The sequence below is a fragment of the Lagenorhynchus albirostris genome, chromosome 1, assembly GCF_949774975.1.
Source record: "Lagenorhynchus albirostris chromosome 1, mLagAlb1.1, whole genome shotgun sequence".
Taxonomy (NCBI): Eukaryota; Metazoa; Chordata; class Mammalia; order Artiodactyla; family Delphinidae; genus Lagenorhynchus; species Lagenorhynchus albirostris.
In genome coordinates, this window is record NC_083095.1 from 67,136,291 (window position 1) to 67,155,534 (window position 19,244).

Sequence of the window (19,244 nt, forward strand, 5' to 3'; positions counted from 1 at the left end):
AGGACTGCTATGTGGTCACCCAACCCCACATCTCAGTGCTAAACAAATAGAAACACACTAGAGAATACGGGAATATTTACTAAAGCACTTTTCTTTGGTTGCAGCTCCTGATCTAGGGTAGTACTTCTCAATTTTGGGGTACTGAAAAGTCATCTGGGGTGCTTAATAAACTATAGATTTCTGGACTCTAAATCTAGAGATTATGATTTGGTAGGTCTCAAGTGAATCCAGGAATCTCTGAATTTACTAAATATCTTAACTGATTCTGATGCAGGTGATCAGTAACACTAGTCTGGGATTTTTCCTATTGACCTAAAAGTTAACCATACTTATTGGTTCTATTATTGGCCAATTATTTTCAAATTTTTTAGTTTCTCCATTTTCAAAACTGAGAAGATCAATCTGACCAATCTGATTGCTTGGGGTTAGGTAAAGTTGAACATAAATATGTTGGCATTTATTCCAGAAGACAGACACCAATATGTTGAACAAAAAGAACTGACTGGGGCTTCCCTGGTGGTGCAGTGGTTGAGAGTCCGCCTGCCGATGCAGGGGACACAGGTTCGTGCCCTGGTCCGGGAAGATCTCACGTGCCGCAGAGCGGCTGGGCCCGTGAGCCATGGCCGCTGAGCCTGCGCGTCCGGAGCCTGTGCTCCGCAATGGGAGAGGCCACAACAGTGAGAGGCCCGCGCACCGCAAAAAAAAAAAGAACTGACTGCTTTAAATGAATGAGTGATTAAAATAACAACATACAAATGATATATTAAAACCAAAATAACTGGGAATGGAGAAAGGACTGGGAGGAGGGAGGGTAACCTTTATGTAAGTAAACCAGAATCATCTCTCTCTATGATAAAGGTTCTCAGTCCTAATCCATAATATCTTCATACTGCAGGGAGCTGTCACAGGGTGCACCTCCTTAGGAGGCAAATTTTTCTTTGGTCTGTGGGCCTGCCTTGACTACTGGGGTGTGTCAAGCCTGACAATTTCTGAAGGAGAAATGTAAGCCAATGCTCTACAAACATCAGAAACTAGCCCTGATAAACATGTAACCCCATTTACATTAATTATTAAATTCTCTTAGAAATTATCTAAGGAAAAATCTAAAATATAAAAAAATATATGTCATAAACAAAACATTTGGGCTAGTGGTTATTTTTGTAGGAGAGAAAGAGAACAGGATGCAACCAAAGAGAAGCATACAGGTGGGCTTCTAAGTTACAGGCAATATTTTATTTCTTAAGTTGGAAGTGGATACTCAGCGGTTCATTTTATTATTAACCTTTAAGCTGTGCGTATATGCTTTATATAAATTTTATATTTGATATAAATCACCTTAAATTTAAAAATACAAAAAAAAGCTGTATTTTAAATTACAGTCATTTCAGTGTTATTTATAATATCAGTAACAACAGCATAAAATGGAAGCAGCCTATTGGAATGGTTAAAGTGAACACTGGTTCATCCATACGCTGAATGGAATATTATTCAGTTATTTTAAACATGGTTATGTAGCACTATGGGGAAAAAAAAGCTTATGATAAGTTACCAAAAATTATGTGACAAAATCTTTTAACTGGATGATTACAACTCTCTAAAACAGTTCAAAGAATAAAAATGTATGCTACTATGATATCATGATTATTTTTAGTAAAAGGGATTATGAGCGTTTTCCCCCTTGCTTTTTCTAATTATCTTAGTGTGATCATGTTGTTTTTAATAATTAAACTTTCTATTACAAAAAAAAAAAGATTTCCCCAAAAAGCATTTTTTGGTTCCACTATAAATTAACATGACCAGAAATTACACTGGCTTCTAAGATTTTACACAGGGGAAAGTTTTCATGAAAAACAATAAAAAGTCAGAAAACGACATCTTTCCCTCAGATGTTTCTCAGCAGCCTCTCAGCCTCTGCACCTCAGAAAACAAATGCACTGTGCTAAGATTCAATTGTTTGCCAAGAGTTGAGCTGCCCCTCCTTTTTCCTATCATTGGCCAGCCTGCCTTTCCATCTCCAGCAACCTCCAGTATCTTGGTCACACACACCTCACAGCAAGATGCTGACTAATCCTAAGACTAGGGCGGCTTATTAGGCAACCTTTCACACAGTGCCCATTGCTACTCATTGCACAATATATTTGACTGGGAATGATAAATGCCATGGTTTACATTTGACTCCAGTCACCCTGTCAGTGCCAGCAGCTTAAGTGTGTAAATATCACCCACTGCCTTTAGAAAGATGCTGACATTATGTTCCAGGCTCCCTAATGTTGTGTAACATGAGAGAGGGGAGCAGGGGTGAACCTATGAGGACCAATGAGAAGCAGATGAGGATATTAACCACCTTCTGCCTTATTTCTGAAAGAAATGAAAAGCTGGACACTTATGAGTTATAGCTACAAATAAACTTATTTTTAAGATTTAGAATTTAAGAACCTGAACAGGTAAACAAATCAATACTTTTCATATGTTTCTATTAATCCATCGATAAGAAGTAAATCTCTGAAGCAGGAACATTTTATCAGTGACTAAAATAAGTCAAATGGGGAAAAGCAATTGCCGTATTATTTAAAATTCTGTCATAATTTTATCAATGTTACAATACAGAATGTATTTGACTGAAGAAACCACTATGAAGAGACGTTTCTGTGCTTTTTTTCTTGAGACTGCAAACTCCTCTTAAAAAAACCCTGCAGCCATTCTCAGGTTAGGGGGAAAGAGGGGAAAAAAAAAACTCCAAATGAGAGGAGAATAAGGGTTTCAATTGTGATTTGTTCTGAGAATAAATATTATCTTACCCAGATCGTTAAGTCTGTGGGAATATGCAGCACACACAGTTCGGTCCATTTACTGAAGCTAGATTAGTTATTTTTAGAGTCTTCTATCTCCCATACGTACACAGTGTGACAGTAACGCTAATACAAAGGCCACGTGCAAATTTCGTTTGCTAACAAGATTCCAGACCACTAATGAAAGGACATGGGGTTCTTTAGCTAAAAAAACACGGATATCCACCTACACCTTCTTTTGAGTGTGAAAGAATAGCAAAATATATTTCTTTTTTATTTGGTTACAAAGAGTATGCTTTTAAATAGTGTAATAGAGTAAGGCAAAGGCTAGCTTCCCTTTGACAAGGTAGAATCATATGGAAAGTTATGCAATGGTTAGCAAGATTACATTCCAGTCAATCTAGTCGCATTTCCTCAAGACTAAGAAGGACAAAGGAAGTTCCTTAGAATAAGTATCTTTGTATAACGGGTCTGAATAATACTAGGAAACACTAACCAGATCATCTACTTTGACTTGTTCTTTCATTAATATTCAGAAATTACCATGGTCAGAACCTCATCAACTGACAAAACCTGAGTGTAGAAGGTGTTTCCAACTTGGACTTGTTTCCAACAGGAGCAAAAGGCCAAAACACCTTCTGCTTGATGAATCACCAAGAGCTACCTTATTGTTCTAGGTGTAATTGGTATCCCTGCTAAAAATTCAATCCCAAATTAAATGTCTATGAGGAAGAATTTCACCTGTGGCCCCTAAGGAATTATTTTCAACCTCATTTTTGCTATTGTTTGAGTGGGGGCAAAGAAAATGACCAGAATAGATTTTATGGGTTATACTCTAAATGATGGTGATTCTGGCCCTGGCTTACTTCCAAGGTGAATATGATTATTTTCTCCCTAAAAACAAATAAAACAAAAAACTGATAGGAAGAGTAGACCTCAGGAAACAGGAGACTAAGAAAACATATTAAATATACTCTTAAGATTCAGATATACCTTTTTTTTCCCCCCAAACTCACTTCAAATAGCTGGCTGACTCAAGTTTTCCTGATCCCTATACTGGGCTATGACTGGATTTTTAAAATGAATTTAGCTAAGGAATAGGTATTTACAATACTGGGGAGTATTCATAAGATTATTATTTTATTTATATTTTCTTCATGGAAATATAAGCAATTTGCAAGTTGAAGGATTTTTGTTTTTACAAAGCATATTGCAAATAGCAACAGATCATCTGAAGCAGTTTTCATAATTTTTTATTTATTCTCAGTCATTTTCTCTCTCTTGTTGGAATACTAGCCTATAATGTTATAAAGGTATTGACCTTCTTTCTGTATATTAGCTGCTAGACTAGATTTACAAGAGAACTTCTCTCATCTGTGGTAGGACCTATACTTGGTAGAGTGGTACATTTAAAGTCAGCAGTCAAATACGGCCAAATGCTACTCTTTCCACTTCTGAGTTACAGAAATCGAAGCCCGGATAGTGACTAAATGGCTTAATCTGGATTAGAAAATCAGTCAATGGACTGAAAGCCATTAGTAGGTGACAAGACTCTTGATTCAAAACTCAGTCTTTCCACTAAACCATATTACTTTAGATAATTACAGTGTAAAAACTATTGAGAGGGGAAAACAACTGAGGGAAACAGCAGATGTAACTGAATATTTTGAAAAATTTTAATAAGAGCCTAAAATAAGCCAATACATGATGTACAGAGCAATGGTAAAGGTAAATACATAGGTAAACATAAAAGATAGTATGAATGTATTTTTGTTTGTAACTCTTTTATTCTTGCAACTTATTTAAGAAACAGCTGCATAAAGCAACGATTATAAAACTGAGTTGATGGGTGTATGATATACAAAGTTGTAACTGTATGTCAATAATAGCACTTGGAGAAGGGAGGAAATAAAGCTATATGGAATAAAATTTTTGTATACTATTGAAATTCAGTTGGTATTAATCCAAACTTGGTTATTTTAAAATTAATACGTTAACTCTAGGGACTTCCCTGGTGGCCCAGTGGTAAAGAATCTGCCTTACAATGCAAGGGACGTGGGTTCGATCCCTGGTCAGGTGACTAAGATCCCACATGCAGCAGGGCAAATAAGCGCACACGCCACAACTACTGAGCTCACGTGCCTAAGTTAGGGAGCCCGCGTGCCGCAAACTACAGAGCCCACGTGATCTGGAACTGGCACGCCACAACTACAGAGCCTACACGCCCTGGAGCCTGCGTACCACAACTAGACAGAAGCCCATGTGCCTCAATGAAGATCCCGCATGCCTCAATGAAGATCCTACATGTCGCAACGAAGACCTGATGCACCCCCCAAAAAATAAAAATAAATAATAATAATAAACAAATCTTTTTTTTAAAAAAGATGTTAACTCTAATCCTTAGCATAACCACTAAGAAAAGAACTCAGAAACATATAGTAAAAGAAACAACAAAGGAATTGAAATGATATACCAAAAAATAACTACTTAACAAAAAAGAAAGCAGTAATGGGGGAATAAAATAGACATAAAACACACAGAAAACAAATAACAAAATGGCAGATGTAAGAACTATGTTATCAATAATTACCTTAATTGTAAACAGACTAAACACTTCAATCAAAAGGCATAAATCTGCAGAATGGATAAAAAAATGATTCAACTATATGCTGTTTATAAAAGACAAACTGGATTCAAAAACACAAGTTGAAAGGAAAAGAATGCAAAAGTATATACACCATACAGAGCAGTACTCAAAAGAGAGCTGGAGTGGCTATACTAATACCAGACAAAATAGATTTTAAGGGAATTCCCTGATAGTCTAGTGGTTAGGACTCTGCACTTTCATTGCCGAGGGCTTGGGTTCAATCCCTGATTGGGGAACTAAGATCCCACAAGCCACATGGCCCAAGAAAAAGTAGAGTTTAAGACAAAAATTGTTACTAGAGGCAAAGAAGGATATATTATAATGATAAATGGATCAGTCTGTTGGGAAGACATAACTATAAATATATATGCACCTAACAACAAAGTCCCAAAATACATGAAGTAAAAACTAATAAAACTGAAGGGAGACATAGATAGTTCAACAATAATAATTGGTGACTTCACTACTCCACTTTCAATGATGACTAGAACAGCCAAACAGATGATCAGTAAGGAAAGAGAAGACTTGAACAATATTATAAACCAACTAGACCTAAGGGACATTCACCCAACTAAAACAGAATGCACATTCTTCTCAAGTATACATAGAAACATCTCCATGACTTAAAATAAGTACAAAACCTGTACACTGAAAACTATAAAATATTACTGAAAGATTAAAGATGAACTAAACAAATGGAAGATATCTCATATTTATAAATTGGGAAACATTATTAAAATGGCAATACTTCCCAAACTGATGTACATACTCAATGTAATCTCTATCAAAATCAGAGCTTATTTTTAAATTTTATATTTTTTTGGCTGCACCACGCTGCTTGTGGGATCTTAGTTCCCCAACCAGGGATTGAACCCGGGCCCCCTGCAGTGGAAGCTCCAAGTTCTAACCACTGGACCACCAGGGAGTTCCCATCAGAGCTTGTTTAGACATGGAAGCAACCTAAACGTCCATCGACAGATGAATGGATAAAGAAGATGTGGTACATATACACAATGGAATATTACTTAGACATAAAAAAAATGCCATTTGAAGCAACATGAATGGACCTAGAGATTATCATACTAAGTGAAGTAAGTCAGACAGAAAGACAAATATCATATGATATTGCTTACATGTGGAATCTAAAAAAATGATACAAACGAACTTATTTATAAAACAGAAATAGAGTCACAGATGTAGAAGACAAACTTATGGCTACCAGGGGAGAAAAGCAGGGAGGGATAAATTGGGAGACTGGGATTGACATATACACACTACTATATATAAAGCAGATAACTAATAAGGACCTACTGAATAGCACAGGGAACTCTACTCAATATTCTGTAATGATCTATATGGGAAAAGAATCTAAAAAAGAATGGATAGGGACTTCCCTGGTGGTCCAGTGGTTAAGACTTCAAGCTCCCAATGCAGGGGGCCTGGGTTTGATCCCTGGTCAGGGAACTAGATCCCACATGCCACAACTAAGAGCCCACATGCTGCAACTAAATGATCCTGCATGCCACAACTAAGTCCCAGAGCAGGCAAATAAATAAATACTAAAAAAAAGTAAACATAAGGGACTTCCCTGGCGGTGCAGTGGTTTAAGAATCCGCCTACCAATGCAGGTGACACATGTTTGATCTCTGGTCCGGGAAGATTCCACATGCCGCGGAGCAACTAAGCCCGTGCGCCACAACTACTGAGCCTGTGCTCTAGAGCCCGCAAGCCACAACTACTAAGCCTGCGTGCCACAGCGTGCCCCAACTACTGGAGCCCGCGTGCCTAGAGCCCGTGCTCCACAACAAGGGAAGCCACCGCAATGAGAGGCCCGCGCACTGCAACGCAGAGCAGCTCCCACTTGCCGCAACTATAGAAAGCCCACGCACAGCAACAAACACCTAACGCGGCCAAAAAAAAATAAAAAAAATAATAAAGATAAATAAATATCTAAAAAAACATTAAAAAAGTGGATATATGTATAAATGATTTACTTTGCTGTACAGGAGAAACTAATACAACATTGTAAATCAACTATACCCCAATGAAAATTAAAAAAATAAAAGGGGCTTCCCTGGTGGCGCAGTGGTTGGGAGTCCGCCTGCCGATGAGGGGGACACGGGTTCGTGCCCCAGTCTGGGAGGATACCACGTGCCGCGGAGCGGCTGGGCTCGTGAGCCATGGCTGCTGGGCCTGTGCGTCCGGAGCCTGTTCTCCGCAGCGGGAGAGGCCATAGCGGTGAGAGGCCCGTGTACCACAAAAAAAATAAATAAATAAATAAAATAAAATAAAATAAAAGTCAGACACCAATCTCAAAAAAAAAATTCAGAGCTTCTTCTTTTTTTTTTTTTTACAATTGACAAGCTGACCTTAAAATTCATATGGAAATGCAAACAACCCAGAATAGCCAAAATGATCTTGAAAAAGAACAACATTGAAGACTTCACACTTCATGATTTCAAAACTACAAAGCTACAGTAAGCAACTCAGGGTGGTGCTGGAATAAGGACAGAAATTCAGATCAATGAAACATAATTGAGAGTCCAGGTAAACCTTTACACTCATGGTAAGTTGATTTTCAACAAAGGTGCCAAGGCGAGTCATGGGGAAATAACAGTCTTTTCAACAAATAGTGCTGAGACAATTGGATATTCATGTGCAAATAAGAATAAAGTTGGACTCCCACCTCACAACATATACAAAAATTAATTTAGAATAAATGATAAACCTAAATGTAAGAGCTTAAATTATAAAACTTTTAGAAGAAAACATAAATATCCACGATCTTGAATTAAGCAATGGTTTCTTAGATTCTGAAAGCACACGTGACAAAAGAAAAAAATAGATAAATTGGACTTCATAAAAATTTTAAACTTTTGTGCTTCACAAAACACCATCCAGAAACTGAGGGACTTCCCTGGTGGGGTAGTGGTTAAGAATCCCCCTGCCAATGCCGGGGACATGGGTTTGAGCCCTGGTCCAGGAAGATCCCATATGCCGCAGAGCAACTCAGCCTGTGCACCACAACTGCTGAGCCTGTCCTCTGGAGCCCGAGAGCCACAACTACTGAGCCCACGCACCACAACTACTGAAGCCCACGTGCCTAGAGCCCGTGCTCCGCAACAAGAGAAGACCCTGCAATGAGAAGCCTGTGCACCGCAATGAAGAGTAGACCCCGCTTGACGCAACTAGAGAAAGCCCACGCGCAGCAACAAAGACCCAACGCAACCAAAAATAAATAAATTAAAAAAAAAAAATTGGGCTTCCCTCGTGGCGCAGTGGTTGGGAGTCCACCTGCTGATGCAGGGGACACAGGTTCGTGCCCCGGTCCAGGAGGATCCCGCGTGCTGTGGAGCGGCTGGGCCCGTGAGCCATGGCCGCTGGGCCTGCGCGTCCGGAGCCTGTGCTCCGCGACGGGAGGGGCCACAACGGTGAGAGGCCCGCGTACCGCAAAAAAAATAAAAATAAAAAAAATAACTGAAAAGGTGGGACTTCCCTGGTGGCGCAGTGGTTAAGAACCTGCCTGCCAATGCAAGGGACACAGGTTCGGTACAACTACTGGGCCCAAGAGCCACAACTACTGAAACCCATGTGCCTAGACCCCCTGCTCCCCGACAGGAGAAGTCACCGCAATGAGAAGCCCGCGCACGGAAACGAAGAGTAGCCTCTGCTCGCTGCAACTAGGGAAAGCCCACACGCAGCAATGAAGACCCAACGCAGCCAAAAAAATAAAAGAAACTGAAAAGGCAACACACAGGATTGGAGACTATATTTGCAAATTATATCTCTGACAAGGGACTTATATCCAGAATATTTAAAGAACTCATAACTCAACAATGAAAAAACGAATAACCCAATCTTAAAATGCATGAAGAATCTGAACAGATTTTTTTCCAAAGGCGGCATATGAAGAGCCAATAAGCACATAAAAAATGCTCAACATCATTAGTCATTAGGAAAATGCACATAAAAATCACAATGAGATACTACTTCACACTCACTAGGATGGCTATTATTAAAAAAGACACTTTTGGCTGGAACTGCCATCTTCCAGTCATTCACCAAAATGACGAACACAAATGGAAAGAAGAGAAGCACCTTCTATATGTTTTCTAGGCCTTTTCGAAAACATGTTGTTGTTCCTTTGGCCACATACATGCAAACCTACAAAGAAGGTGATATTGTAAACCTCAAGGGAATGGGCACTATTCAAAGAGGAATGCCCCACAAATGTTACCAAGGCAAAACTGGAAGAGTCTACTACATTACCCAGCATGCTGTTGGCATTGTTGTAAACAAACGAGTTAAGGGCAAGAATCTTGCCAAGAGAATTAACGTATATACTGAATGTATTAAACATTCTTAAGAGCCAAGATAGCTTCCTGAAACATGTGAAGGAAAATAATCAGAAAAAGAAGGAAGCCAAAGACAGTGGTACTTGGATTCAACTAAAGCACCAGCCTGTTTCACCCAGAGAAGCAAACTTTGTAAAAACCAATGGAAAGGAGCCTGAACTGCTGAAACACATTCCCTATGAATTCACGGCATGAAAGGTATAAAAAAAAAATAAAAGGCCTTGGGACTGTTATAAAAACCACTGAACTGTACACTTTAAAAGCATTAATTGTATATGAATTATATTTCCACAAAGCTACTATTAAAAGTATATATATACATATATTTAATGTACACACATGTGTATATACAAGGTTTATATATTTAAATATATACATATGTGTATATATGATATATATGATGCACACATCAGAAAATTGAATATAAAACTAAAGAAAGTGAATAATAAAAAAATCTTGAAATCATCTAATGATGATTTTCAAAGAAAAACTAGAACAGGTATCATTTCCATGAAAGCTTGGTGGTTAATTTCCTTGGTCAAGAAGCTGCCTGCCTTAATCTCTAGATTACCTCAGCATATGCACATTCTCACATTAATAATACATATATACAGTCTGCAGGTATTATCAAGCCATTGGCATTTACCTAGTAAATCAAACATATTTCCTGGGCTCCAAGTTTATATTAAATTCTGATTTACCTTCCAAGGTGTTTTAGACAAGGATTCAGATAAGCTTTGGCAAATGACCTCGAGGGAAGTACTTTGGTTTTGAATGACCTAGATGGATTTTTCTGCTAAGGAGCTTTACTTGAATAACTGCTCACCTTTTTAACTCATCTGCTATGGCAGACACACTGATCTCTGAAAGTATAAGTTTAATCCTTAAGGCTGAAGGAAAGCAGCTAGTTTTCCTAGCTCAGATAATCAAAGTCTGGCCCTCAGGCTTCTTTAGTTAGCTGATAAAAAGGATAAAAAGGACTCCTTGAATAACACATGAGCTGCGATGGTGTTGGGTAGATGAATTTTGGACTCTGGTGATGTAAGAAGTCCAAGAAAAGGGCTTAAGACTTGTTTACTGTCATTAATTTCATATTATTTAATACGATCACCATATATAATGTGTATGATTTTGTGTATGTATATATTTCTATATAGGAAAAAAGGTCATGGAAATGTTATCAAAATGTTAATAATAATGACCTCAAGGTGGTAGGTGATTATTATTGTTTTTTCTTTTTATTCTATTGGACTTCCCAAGTTTTACACTGTATATATGTATTACATTAAAAAATGTTTTTAATTGCAAAAGTGATTGTAAAAGAAATTCAAACACTAAAAAGAAATATAAAATAAAATTCGAAGTGCTCTCCCTTATTCCCTTTTTTCTGATTCACTTTTCAGAGGAAACCATTTAAGTTTGATGTATCATTCATTCAATCATTCATTCATTCATTTAGGTCACACTGCGCAGCATGCCAGATCTTAGTTCCCCAACCAGGAATCAAAACCTTGGCCCCCTGCAGCAGAAGCTCAGATTCTTAACCAGTGGACCACCAGAGAAGTCCCTCTTACATTATGTGTATTCATATTATATATAGAATTTAAAAATGGGATCTTAATGTTTATGATTCTGTAACTTTCTATTCTAATTTTAAATATTTTTCATTTTTCTAAGTCAATCTCCTTTTAAACATCTGCACAGGTTAAATGAATCTGTGCAGATTTGTTCACTTTGCTATTGATGGGACATGTAGGCAGTTTCCAATATTCAGTAAGTATAAAAACGCTGCAGTAAATATCCTGGTGTATTTATTTTTCTGCACTCGTGCTATAATTTCTATATGCTTAATGCCTCAAGGTGTATTTCTTTTTATCATGGTGTGTGTGTGTTGGTGGGGGTTCATTTAGCCCAGTGAGAGAGAGAGCGCTTCTGCAGCCAGGCTTTCTGGATTCAAAATCCACCTTTGTTGTTTACCAGCTGTGTGATCTTACAGATTACTTAACTTTTATAGGCCTTCATTTCCCCATCTGTAAAATGGAGAAAATAACATTATCGCCCTTGTAGGGTTGTGAGGAGGATTAAATGAGTTAGTAATTACAAAGCACTTAAAAGGGTGCCTACACATAGTAAGCTCTGTATAAGTGTTTGTAAGTTAATTTTAAAAATATCTGTTCCTTTCATTATCCCCTATAATGTTACCTCTTTAATTTATTATATAACAAAAACATAAGAATAAACTTACTTGAACTATATTGAGTTTTAAAAAGCTTAAGTAAATAACTATAGCGCTCTCTCCATAGATAAAAGGTTAAATGATGCTGTAACTTAAAATTAAGAAACATTTCCATAAGATTATCTCAAAATGTCAGTATTGCTTCCTTTATCCTCTTAGACCTCCCATATATTTTTAAAAAATCATTTTTATTATGAGATTTTCAAATACATACAAAACTACAGACACTAGTATAATGAACCCCCATGTACTTATTACCCAGATTCAATAGTTATCCCCAGTGCATGGCCAATTATGTTTCATCTGTACTCTACCCACTATCCCCTCAAACTATTTTGTAGCAAAACCTAGTCATCATATCATTTTATCTGTAAATATTTTAGTATGCTTCTCTAAGCAATAAGGACTCTTTTTTTTTTTTTTGGTAATATAACCATTATATCATTATCACACATTAAAAACAATTAACAATAATCCCTTAATAGCAAATATATAGGAGAAACTTCAAATTTATACAATTATTATATGTTTTTCCCCAATACACTTTTTAAAATATCTAATAAGAAAATATAATTCTTTATTTATTTATTTATTTTATTTATTTATTTTTTTCCTTTTTTTTTTTTTGGGTACGCGGGCCTCTCACTGTTGTGGCCTCTCACTGTTGTGGCCTCTCCGGTCGCGGAGCACAGGCTCCAGACGCGCAGGCTCAGCGGCCATAGCTCAGCCGCTCTGCGGCACGTGGGATCCTCCCGGACCGGGGCACAAACCTGCGTCCCCTGCATCGGCAGGCGGACTCCCAACCACTGTGCCACCAGGGAAGCCCCCTATAATTCTTTTTTAAAAAATTAATTTATTAATTTATTTGTTTTGGCTGTTTTGTGTATTCGTTGCTGTGTGTGGGCTTTCTCTAGCTGTGGTGAGCGGGGTCTACTCTTCGTTGCAGTGCACGGGCTTCTTATTGCAGTGGCTTCTCTTGTTGCAGAGCACGAGCTCTAGGCGCGTGGGCTTCAGTAGTTGTGGCACACAGGCTCAGCAGCTGTGGTATGTGGGCTCTAGAGTGCAGGCTCAGTAGTTGTGGCTCAAGGGCTTAGTCACTCTGAGGCATATGGGATCTTCCTGGACTAGGGATCGAACCCATGTTCCATGCATTGGCAGGAGGATTCTTAACCACTGCGCCACCAGGGAAGTCCCAGAAAATAGACTTCTTTACAGAACTTAGGTTCTTGAAAGTCTTCTATTGAATGAATTTTCATAAATCAGATCCTACTTTTCCTTTAACTAAGTTTAAAGTACTTATTATGCACCTGAGCATGCTAATGAAGAGTAACAACATTTGTTTTTAGCCTTGGAGAAAGAACAACTAACTAGGAACATAAAACACACAACTTTTACAACTATTATTTGTTTTCTGTCTACATTACCAAGGGACATATGATGGATAGACTGAATCTTGTAAAAAATTGTCAAAATTTTAGAATATATTTATAAATACATCATTTTTGAAATCTTTAGAAAAGAAGGATGATTCCTAGAAGACAGCAATACTAAGAATTACTCATCTCAAGCTAAACTTACTATCTTATTTTTTTAACTTTCAATTTTGAAATAAGTTCAGACACAAAAAAATTGCAAAAAAAAATAAAAATACTTCCTATATATATACTTTACCCAACTTCCCCAAATGTTATTATTGGGATGTCATAGTTGAAATAAGTGGATTTCAAGAAGGCAATTGACAACATTTCCTTTAAAATCTTGGATACAAATATGTTCATTCTGTACTACAAGACTCAATTTTGGTTTTCATTTTCTTAGTATTGTCACTTTTTTAAAAAAAAGTATGTTAAAATTCTTATTGCTAAGAAGGATGTAAGTGGGTTAGGTGATAAATACTGTTAGGTAAAGTCATAGTTACCTGAACAACTACATCAAGAGAATGTTACTTAATGCATAAAAAACTGCTTGGTGAAAGGTTTGTGACACACCAGTGCCTTTGTTTTGGCCAAGTTCTCTCGCACCTTTATCTAATCAACTACTAACAAAGAATTTGGAAGGATGGCTGATACATTTCACTACCCAATTGGGATTCAAAGAGATTGCCACAGGATGCAGTACTGATGCGGAATCAACAAGACGAAATTTAATAAGTCTAAACATTAAGGACAAAAATATTAACCGCTAAATTAAAAGACTGAAGAAAAGCTGGCTTGGCAGTTCAGGTAGCAAGAAGTAAGGGCTTTAGTTTACTGCAGACTCTGTATGAGCCTAAAGAGTGATGTGACTACCACCCTCCCAACCCAATGCAACAGAAGAATACTCCTCTGTCCTGGTCTGACCACCTTTAAAGCACAGTTTTAGACTTAGGAATAAGTTAAAGAATTTTAGGAGAAACTGGACCATGACCAAGGAGGGTAAAGCTGTTGAAGGAACTAGACTTACTTTGCCTGGAGAAAAAAGGATGTGGAATCATGACTGCTGTCTTTAATTGTGGTGACCTGTCCCATGGAAGAGGGAGCAGACCTAGCATGCCATATTAGAGAGCACAACTAATAATGTAATTAATATTAATAGCTGGCACTTTTGAGTGTTTAATATGTGGTAGGCATTTACATGCATTATCTTGTTTATATATTTATTCTATGAGGGGTTAGTTTCTATTATTATCTTAGGCTTATAGATTAGGAAAACAAAACTCAGGCCAAGGCAACATAGTACATCAAAGTAGCTAATGTCCATAATGAATTAATACTTGTAATATATTTAAAAGAGTGTTAGGACATAAGTGCCTAAGAAAATTAAGCAGCAATAATAATAATGATAGTGTCATTATAATTATATTTAAATATTATTATTATTGTATTGACTTAGGTCAGTGGTTCTCAGCCTTGGCTACACATTAGAATGACTTTAAAAAATACTGATGTCCGAGGACTTCCTTGGTGGTCCAGTGGGTAAGACTCTGCACTCCCAATGCAGGGGGCCTGGGTTTGATTCCTGGTCAGGGAACTAGATCCCGCATACATGCTGTAACTAAGATGTCTGCATTCCGCAACAAAGATCCCACAAGCCACAACTAAGACCTAGTGCAGCCAAAATAAATAAATAAATAAACATTTTTTTTTAAAATACTGATGTCCGGATCCTACCTTCAGAGACCCTGACTGAAGGGGTCTGAGATATGACCTGATCGTCTGACATTTTAAAAGTTCCCCAGGGGAAGAAAACATTCACAAAGACACATCTGATAAAGACTACTATCAGAATATACAAAGAACAGTTACAGTTCAACAAGAAAATGAACAATATGCTTAAAAAATGGGCAACAGATCTGAACAGACACCTCATCAAAGAAGATATACAGGTAGCAAATAAGTATATGAAAAGATGCTCCACATTACATGCCATTAGGGAATTGAAAATTAAAACAATAATATGATACCACTACACACCTATTAGAATGGGCAAAATCCAAAACACTGACAATAGCAAATGCTGACGAGAATGTTGGGCAACAGGAACTCTCATTCACTGCTTATGGAAATCAAAATGGGGGGGAATTCCCTGGAGGTCCAGTGGTTAGGACTTGGCGCTCTTGATCCCTGGTCAGGGAACTAAGATCCCACAAGGTATGCAGCTCAGCCAAAAAAAAAAAAAAAAAAAGAAATGCAAAATGGTATAGCTACTGGGAAGATCCCACATGCCGCGGAGCAGCTAGTCCCGTGAGCCATGGCCGCTGAGCCTGCGCGTCCGGAGCCTGTGCTCCGCAACGGGAGAGGCCACAACAGTGAGGGGCCCGCGTACCGAAAAATAAATAAATACATAAATAAAATAAAAAGTAAACATATTCTTGTGGGAGGGAGGGAGAATTAGATGAGTAGTCAAAAGGTACAAACTTCCAGTTAAAAGAAAAATATGTACTAGGGATGTCATTTATGACATGATAACAATAATTAACACGGCTGAACGTTATAAATGAAAGTTCTTAAGAGTAAATCCTAAGAGTTCTCATCACAAGGAAAAAATAATTTTTTAATCTATTTCTTTAATGTGGTATCTATATGAGATGATGGATGATCACTAAACCTACTGTGGTAATCATTTCATGACATATGTGAGTCAAATAATTATGTTGTACATCTTAAGCTTATACAGTGCGGTATGTCAATTATATCTCAGTAAAACTGGAAGGAAAAAAAACAAACAAACATATTCTTACCATACAATCCAGAAATTATGGTCCTTAGAATTCATCCAAATGAGTTGAAAACTTATGTCCATGTAAAAATTTGCACCTGGATGTTTACAGAAGCTTATTTTTATTGCCAAAACTTGGAAGCATCCAAGATGTCCTTCAGTAGGTAGATGGATAAATAAACTTTGGTACATCCAGACAACAGAATATTATTCAGCCCTAAAAAGAAATGAGCTATTAAGCCATGAAAAGACATGAAAGAACATTAAATGCATATTACTAAGTGAAAGAAACCGACATGAAAAGGCTATATACTATATGATTTCAACTATATAACATTCTGGATAAGGTAAAACAACAGACAAGGTAAAAAGATTAGTGGTTGCTAGGAGCTGGGGGTGAATGGGATGAATACATAGAGCACAGGTGATTTTTAAGCCTGTGAAACTATTCTATAATGATGGATATGTGTGATGATATATTTGTAAAAATCCGTAGACTATACAACACCAAAAGTGAACTCTAATGTGAACTATGGACTTTGAGTGATAATGATGTGTCAACCTAGGTTCGTTAATTCTAACAAATGTACTATCCTGTGGGGGATTTTGACAGTTGTGCATGTATAGGGGCAGGAGGTGTATGGGAATTCTCTGTATTTTCGGCTCAACTTTACTGCAAACCTAAACTGCTCTAAAAAAATAGTCTATTAAAAAAAAAAGTGCCCCAAGCGACTCTAATGTGCAGCTAAGGTTGAAAATTACTGGTCTAGGTTCTTTGCATACGCAATCTCCTTCAACTCTTCTAATGTTCATCTAATTATGTAGCTGTTGTCATCCTTTTTTACATATGAGGAAACTGAGGTTTGGAGGGATCAAATAATTTATCCAAGTTCACCCAGGTAGTAAAATGGGAACAGGGTTTCAGATATTGGTCGGCCAGCTTCTACCACACCACTTTTTAATAACTGGAGCTAACAGATTGGGGTAAAATGCATTGCCTCATGAAATAATCATTTCCCAACACTGGAAATATCATAGAAAAGGCTGGATAACAAGTCAGAGATGGCACAGACAAATTACTACATTTTTTTTTTCAATACGAGGGAAGACAGAGTAGGTTATCTTTAACATTCCTTCAGACTCTTAAGAGCCAGAAGAGTTGAAGGCCTGGGTTTCAGAACACGACCGGTCCCTGAGGAGCTATGAGACCCTGAGCAAGTCACCTAACTTCTCTGAGCTTTTCCTCTTATATAAAGATAATACCAAAAATAATAATAATACCTATGCTGTTAGATCATTTTTATATATATAATAAAATTATATGAGGATTAAATAATAATATATGTAAAAGTCTCTTGCTAACTGTAAAGCTTCATAGAAATGAATTTTAACTTTAAGGTGTTTAATCATCCTAAAACCTGGTTTGCATTACAGCACTCCTTTGTTTAAAATGTCCAAAAGCTCCCCATCACCCAAAGAACAACACTGTTCACCCAATGTTCAGACTCCTTAGCACAAGACCCTTAGCTAATTGATTCCAATTAACCTCAATGTTCTCTTCCAGCCACTACCTCCACCCTAGGTTCCAGCCAAATTAATTTCCTACTCTTCCAAAATGACTGATTACATTCTTTCATATTCAGAGCCTCTCAGAAATTGAGGAAAGCCACAGACATCCCCATTTCCAGTTAAAAGTTCAAGAAATGCCCAGACATTTTTTGTAGTGTATTTGAAATGTTTACAGCTAACAATGCTTTCGATACATAAAAAACTTAGTGTTATATAATTGTGTTATTCATAAGATTTATTTTAAAAATTATTTCATTGTAACGCCAATCAGTGGGATGAGTTTAAATTTGAATGAACGTCTTCCTTTTTGATCTTGTTGAACGGTTCCAGCTGTGTATATACTGAAGCTCCTTCATGAAAGTGGGGCCTATACCAAAAGGCAGCCTGTTCCCTCTCCTCCCCCAAGAGGAGTCCTCTCCACATCTCTATGCCTCTCCACGTGGTCTTCGTAATGTTTGGCCAGCTCCAAACATGGTTCACACATTATTTTTGAAGCCTTCCAAGATATCATTACCTCCTTGATGGTCCCAGTGTACCTGACAATATTATGTAATAAGTATGATCATGGAGCCAGACACAGTGGATGTGAATACATCTACCTTCCTCTAGACTTTTATAGTTTATTGAAGATGAGGTCTGTGACTTACTCACTGTACCTTACACTGCCTGGCACATAGCAATTCTTAAAGTTCATTATTCTTAGATTTTGACATAAAGGTGAAATATTAACATGTAAATATATCCTGGTTTCTTGGGACATATATTCAAGCATGGTCAGTTGCCTTCATCTGGGTCTCCTGTTTTCTGCAGGGCTTTATTCCTTTCCTTTAATGCTCTTTTTCCGGGATCTCATTTCAATTAAAAAATGATTCAATAATAAAATCACAAAAAAGGTCAGCATTTTTGGATAGGGTTTCTTTAAAGTATACTACAGCCATTAATTTTCCAGGTAGGAAGTGGGTGGTATAAATAGAGATGGTGAGGGAATAAAGGAAACTATACCTTTATATAATTATTTAAATTCTGATCTATTTTTTAAAAAAGTATTTTAAAGATTTCTTCTCCATTCTTATTGCCAAAAACTAGGCCCTTTCTCTCTCCACTACTGTAGGATTTTAGCAATCTCCCAGTTAATCTCCTTGTCTAGGTAGCTCCTTTTAGCCATTCTGGACACTCTTGCCCTATACATCTTTGTAAGACTTTTATAATTTTTCCAGTCAATGTTCTAGTCCAGAACTTGTTAGCTTCCTCAGCCTAAATTCTGCATCCCACACATTTAAGTCCCCGCTTACTTTAGCTCCTATCTTCTATATCATTGCTTAATGCTGGTTTTTGCTTGGGGCACAGGTCCTCTTTCCTTTGTTTCAGAACAGATCAGGCTTTGCCTGTATTCTTACTCCTCCCTTGAAGTGTTCACATTCTACCCATTCTTCAAGTCCAAAAGGAATGCC

The 19,244-nt window shown here is 37.4% G+C and overlaps 1 long non-coding RNA gene across 5 annotated transcripts in view; it reads right to left on the reverse strand.

Annotated features, from left to right (window-relative positions):
* LOC132517253 (uncharacterized) overlaps nucleotides 1-19,244 on the reverse strand; it is a 74,821-nt gene that overhangs the window by 54,396 nt on the left and 1,181 nt on the right. For 4 of the 5 annotated variants that reach the window (XR_009539654.1, XR_009539652.1, XR_009539653.1 and 1 more), the window contains exon 2: nucleotides 16,247-16,441. This is a non-coding gene — a long non-coding RNA (uncharacterized LOC132517253). Of the gene's footprint in view, nucleotides 1-16,246; nucleotides 16,457-19,244 lie in introns of all 5 variants that reach the window. The other variant, XR_009539651.1, reaches the window with a different exon arrangement.